Source organism: Chinchilla lanigera, unplaced genomic scaffold, assembly GCF_000276665.1.
Source record: "Chinchilla lanigera isolate Chin_1 unplaced genomic scaffold, ChiLan1.0 scaffold00101, whole genome shotgun sequence".
Lineage (NCBI taxonomy): Eukaryota > Metazoa > Chordata > Mammalia > Rodentia > Chinchillidae > Chinchilla > Chinchilla lanigera.
In genome coordinates, this window is record NW_004955502.1 from 6030369 (window position 1) to 6036968 (window position 6600).

Here is a 6600-nt window from a genome sequence, read left to right on the forward strand (position 1 = left end):
TGAATACAAAATAATTTAAGCAGGAAGAAAATTTATTCTGAACACCAGAAAGCTTACAAATACTCAAAGTCAGTCAAATATAGAGGTTGTACAGCTACATCTAAAAGTAATTTTCACACTTGGAAAGTGTGCTGAGAAATTCTGTGTCACCGCTGAAGAATGGGCAGTCTCCACCACCATGCTGTCTACAAAGCAGGCTTCTTGTATTCCTCACTTATGAGTCTAAATGTTTGTTCTGCATAACTGTAGGGACTTTCATTTTGTATCTGTCCTTATACTGGCTTTCCAGGGACCATGACACCACATCACATGGCTTTAACGTCCCAATTGAAGAAAATTCTGTTTTTGAATAAAAATATCTATTGCCTGAACCATCTAACCTTTACATTCTAACCTTTACATCCAAAAGGTATTTCAGTAAATTACTCAAATATTAAAGCTGAGGTTTTAAACACTATCTCCATGAAAACTATTTTCAGTATTTAAAATGAATTAATAATTTTTCACTAAGAAAAATTCCATTACTTAAGTAGATTAAAACAACATAATCTTCTTATAAAAAAATTTAAATAATGAACTAAATAACAGAATAGAAAAAGGCTTATATATGTTGTCAAGTCCAAATGTTGACATACATCCATTTGTGGAATATAGGAAAGGATTTAAAAAACTGTTCAAAGCATAATTTATGACTGTTCCAGGATGTTTTGTCTCTAATCAATAACTCATGAGCCAGTGGGGTTTCATAATGAGCAACATGTCTGGGGTAGATAGAAGCAATTTGGCAGGTTCCACCGGTGATTTTTAAAATGAATCCAAATTCTCCACTGACCTCTCCTACTTTCTATCACGATTGCTTTGAAGGGTGCATAGGAGCTGTCACAGTACATTTTCCCATTCTTTGCTGAAGAATTGAGAAAATTGCTATAAAAATGCAAATATGAGGCCATTAACAGATTATCTTTTGAAGCGACTTGGATATCATTCAGAGAAATAACAAGCATTTGTGGAGATAGGATGGAGGAGGATTTAAAACTCAGTTTCACTGTGGACGTGTGGCATGCTTTAAAGCAGTGGCTTTGGGGTAATTAAGGTATGACCTATAAGTTTTCCACTGTGGGAAGAGGTGTTTAGGAGATATAACATGTACAAGTGAAAACAGAAATCAGAAATTACTTGAATCTTTATTTTAAAAATCAAAATGTTTGTGACATTGTTGCCTAAGTCAAAGATCCTTCGAAAATTTTCTCTGAGGGAGCCTCTCCAGTATTGTCATTATAGTCTGAAAGCTCTTGAAAATGTCTCTTCTTGTAAGAAAAAAAGTGTGCTACCTCATCTGTACATCTGCTTTGCTTATGATGGTTCACACCCAGGAAACATTCTGTTTGAAGTTATTTAGTATGCTTCCCTGTGCTCAGGAGATGCAAACTCCTGCAGAGACAGCACATTTGCCCCAACATCTGTTTTCACCCTAAGTCTTTGGTGGTTTTTTTGTTTTTTGTTTTTTGTTTTTTTTTTTTTGGTTTTTTTTCCGGTACTGGGAACCGAACTCACGATCCTCCACTTGCAAGGCAGGCGCTTTGCCGCTGAGCTAAATCCCCAGCCCCTCTTTGGTGTTTTGACACTCATCCTTTTTATGTACCTTCTCCAGCCTCTCATACTATGGGCCCTTTTCTACCTGCCTTAACCCTGTCCCCCAGGACCAGGTTCCAGCAACCATTCTTATACTCCAAAAGCCTGCTGAAGGTGTTCAAACCCCCTAATCCTCATCCTGCTAATTCTGGCCCACTGCTTTGTGTGGAAACCATAATCCAGTGGCCATGTTTCCTCAGCTCTTGCATCCTCCTCCCTTTTGCTAATTCCTTCCTGCATGCCCCCCACACCCATGGCCTTGTGATGTGCCATGTACTCTCTCTTTTGGGATCTTTGGGTTCAAACTCCTCAACAGCAGTTGTGTTGATGTACTGACCTCATCACACCTAAATGATAAAACCTACATTTTCAAACAGCAAGTTTGTGCAATATTTCCAGAGATAGGAAGGATTATTCTTGTGGTCATAATAGGCATTTATTTTCTGGGTGGTTTGAAAGCTGTCATCAAGTTTTCAAAATCAATAATACCTTCACCTAATCCCCTCGGATTTGCACTTATACCCATCATTTTTTTACTTACCTGGAATATTTTAATAAATTTAGACGCACTTGACCCACAAAGACTACACATATTGATGCATATAATTTGACAAATTTGGACATGTGTGAACATGCATGATACCATAACCACAGTGACAGTGGTAGATGTAGCCAGTACTTTCCAAAGCTATGCTACACTTCTCTGATCTCACTTTATTGTGTTCATTTTGTGGTAAGAACAATTAAAAAAACTTTAGATTATGAAGTGTTTAATGCTTTATTGCTAACTACAGGCACTATGTTGTAAAACATTTTTTAATTAAAAAGAATAAAATATTTTAAAAATAAAACAATGAGAGACTTGATCAACTGTAGGAACTTCCAAATAGTGCACTTCAAATAAAACATATTTTTCTCAGTACAGTTCTGAAAATTAAAATGAAGTGGAAAAAATTAAACAAACAAACATAGAAACTTTGTCAACACAGATATAACATTATCATGCAATTCAAATAAAGAAGCCAAAAAATACTTGGCAATATAGGTTCATACAAAATCGTGGTGTGCTGAAAGTTTAATTTCATATATATTGTTAATTAAACCAGATAAACAAATTCTATGTTACTTTTATGATTTAACTGATGAAGGAATACTTTTTTATTAAGACATACTTGTACATATTTATGGAGTATAGTTTCATGATTCAATACATGTATATGTTGTAACCTGTAATAAAGTCAGAGTAATAAGTACTTTCAATTGTGTCTCTGTGTTAAGAACATTCATACTTGTCTAGTTATTCTGAAATATATCATAGGTTGCTGTAGATAGCAGCTACCCAGTTTTGCTATAGAAAACCAGAACTAATAACTCCTCCCTGTGTTTTTGTATCTCTTATCTAATTTCTCTTCAATCCTTCTGCTTTTCCCAGTGTCTGGAAATCACTATTTCATTCCATTCTATCAAATCAATGTTATAGTTTCTATAAACAAGTGAGAATGTATGGTTTTTGTCTTTCTATGTCTAATTTATTTCACTTTATAATGACTTCCACCTCTATCATGTACTTCAAACAACAGGATTTCACCTTTTTAGTGGTTGAATAATATTCCCTTGTGTATATACAGTATAGCCATTGTTTTATCGATACATCAGTGGACATGTTGGTTGATTTGTTTCTTAGGCATTATGAATAGAACTGCAATAAACATGAGCATGCAGACATCTTTGGTATAGTACTATCATTTCCTTTGGATACAAATATTTCCACTTGCATTTCTGACATGGACTTAGTAGATCTCAGCTTACAGGCACCTTGTCTAGGGGGAAGGGTGGAAACAGGTGGGGGAACAGGGTCAGGGTGGCATCCTGTGACACTCTCATCCTGGGAGGATTTATCCAATGGTCATTTCATTTAGGGTTGTTAGAGAATGTCCATGCTGGTCTCCAGTGGCTGTACTAACTTATATTCACACTCGTCATGCACAGGAGTTGCCTTTTCTCCACTTCAGCACTAGGCTAACTTTAGTCATTATAACTATACAGATGAATAACATTATTTGAAGGCAGTAATGTAGGTGTCTGCCCCTTCGCCATGTCTCTTGTGCATCTCAACTCTTGGGCACTTAACAGTACACAAGACACAGAGGAGACAGCACTAAGGTGTGCATTTATGTAAGCGTGAAGATGAAAATATGCTAGAGTGACAGTATCCTGGAGGGAGTCTGGGACCTAATGGGAAGAGGGCTCAGAATGCTTTTTACAAAAAAGAGAGTGCGAGAGTGCCACGCAATCTTTGGACAGCTTCACAATTTTAAGTAAGACCCAATCTCAGCATTGACTTAGCTCAAATATTTCTTAATTCACTATCTGATATTTTTATAAAATAATTCTTTTTATAAGTAACCATTAATACATTTTGGTGAGTTAGTCTAATGAGCATTGCATCTACTTAGAGTAAAATGAAATATTAAAATAAAAAATTCATATATATATATATATGGCAAAACTTTCCAGAATTCAGGTCTAAGGTAGGTGGAAAACTCAGGCAATATGAGCATAGAGTAACTCAGTATTCAAAATGCTAAACTTGAGCATTCAAGCTGACAGCAAAGGCTAACTTTTTGTTTTTCTGTTTGGTTTTTTGAACTGAGGATTGAACCTAGTGTCTTCACAATGAGCTACATCTCCAGTCCTTTTTTCGATTCGATTCTATTATTTTGACACAAGGTCTTGCTAAAGCACTAAATTCTCCAGGCTGTGCTTAAACTTGCAATCCTCCTACATCTGCCTCTCACAGTGCTGAGATTTTTAGGTGTGTGCCACTACCATACCCCCTAACAAAGCCTAACTTCCTGTGCACTCATTTCCTGGTCTTTGGTTGACATCTCCTGGCTTCCTCGGTGCTCTGTGAGCACTTCATATGCTATGTCCTCCTTCTCCCACTACTATGCTCTGAGTGGACATGACCCCCAAATTCACATGTTAAAACTGGGACTCCCTGCATGATGGTACCACAAAGTGGTTCTTTGGGAAATGATGAGGTCATGGGGATTCTGCCTTCATTATTGGTATTAGTTTCCTTCTGAAAGGAACTAGAGGAAGCTTATTTGTTCCTTCTTCCATATGAAGACACATAGAGGAGGCCATCTATGAAGAATAGGCACTAACTGCACACCAAATCTGCTCAGATCTGATCCTGGACCTCCTAGAACTGCAAGCAATAAACCCTGTTGTTTATAAATTTCCCAGGTTCTAGTGTTTTGCTATGGCAGCCTGAATGGACCAATATATCCACCTGTACTTTACTATCAACGCATAAACTCAGTAATCCCATGAGTCAAGTCACATAATTCCTTTGTTTGGAGTCCTCCGGGGCCCATACACCCTTGAGTAAAAGCCAAGATCCTTGCACAGCCGCAGAACGTGCTATACTTTGGACACCCGCTTTCTGTCTCCTCACTGGGCCTTCTGAGCCACTCTGTCCCACTGTGCTAGAACTGCTGTCAGCCCTGCTGTACCCCTTGCTACCTTCCCTGGACCATTCTCCTGAACACCTGCATGTGTACTGACAACTGAATGTGGCTGAAGGTGAAACATAAATCTCACGTTTTTTGGGTCTTTTCATAAATATTATGTTCTCTCTGAGACCTGTTGAGACAGTCCTGCATTAACTTGCAAGCTCCCTTCTAACAGGCATTGCCAACTTTCCTTTCTAATTTCTTGCTCCTCATTTTGATTAACTTCTTATAGATTATATGTATCATTTACTGTTTTATTTCCAATCTATCTAGAACGTAGACAATCAGGATAAGGGTCTTGTTCTTTTGCTCTTCATTCTGTGGCCACATAAAGCATAGAAAATAGTGCCTAACTTATGTTGACCAGAAGAGTATATGCTGCTAATTGAATAAACAAAAGGCAGTGCAGTGGATGCCTGATGCCCAGCCAGGCATGGGTAACTACTCCTGTTCTTGTGGAACTCCAAATAAGAGTGTGGCAGAACAAATATTTTAATTACTTCTATAATAGTAACACACAGGAAAATCTAGGTTGTTAGAAAATAATAAGATCTGAACCAAAGTAGTCTTACTGGTGATGTTTGGGGTCCAAGTGTTCTATGAAATGGCCCATCTTTCAGAATACATGGCTTCCCTCTGGTCACTGAAGGAGGCTATAACCCTGCAAGCATTGCCTGATGTGTGGGCCTGTCAACCAGTCCACTACCCTCTACTTAAACACAGCAGTCAAAAATTCAGAGGCATAAATGAAAGATACTCTTTTTATGAAACTTCTGCAACAATTCCCCACATACTATATCTGATTCATTTAATATGTTTGAATTTAAAATAAAAAAATTAGAACTCCTACTTTAATCATCTTTTACTTAGCTCCTAAATGAGTGTCAGGCACCTTGCTTAGAACTGGGAGGGATAAGAGGATCAAGGGGACCTGATCTCATGCCAACAGCAGAGAGGAGGATTTTCTGCTTCTGCTCCTGTGGAATGACAAAAGGCTTCCTTCCTTACAACTACATAATTAACATAAGCTCATTAAGATTAAATGCAAATTCTTCAGGGAAATATTTGCCAACAGTAAGAAACTGAGGAGGAAGCAGTGATTGTTTAAAACAGCAGTGTCTTACTGTGAAATCCCTTGGTTTTTCCCTTCGTTTGGGCTGGAAGAATTCTTCTGCCCCAGCTTCTCCAGCCTTACCCATTCCCTTTTAGAAAACAATGTAGGTCGTGGTCAAGCTTTCATTCACTTTTAGGTAAACATGCTTTTAGAAACAAGTTTGACTGTTTTCAATGTGAAAATTTCTAAGTAGAACTTGCCTCTAATCCTAATATAATGGAAATGTCTCTAGTGAGCCGTATTTAATATGCTTTTTTCTTGTGATAAATTTCAAAGCATGAAATGACACAAAGCAGAAAATCATATTCTGCACAAAAACCTTATATTTCTTTC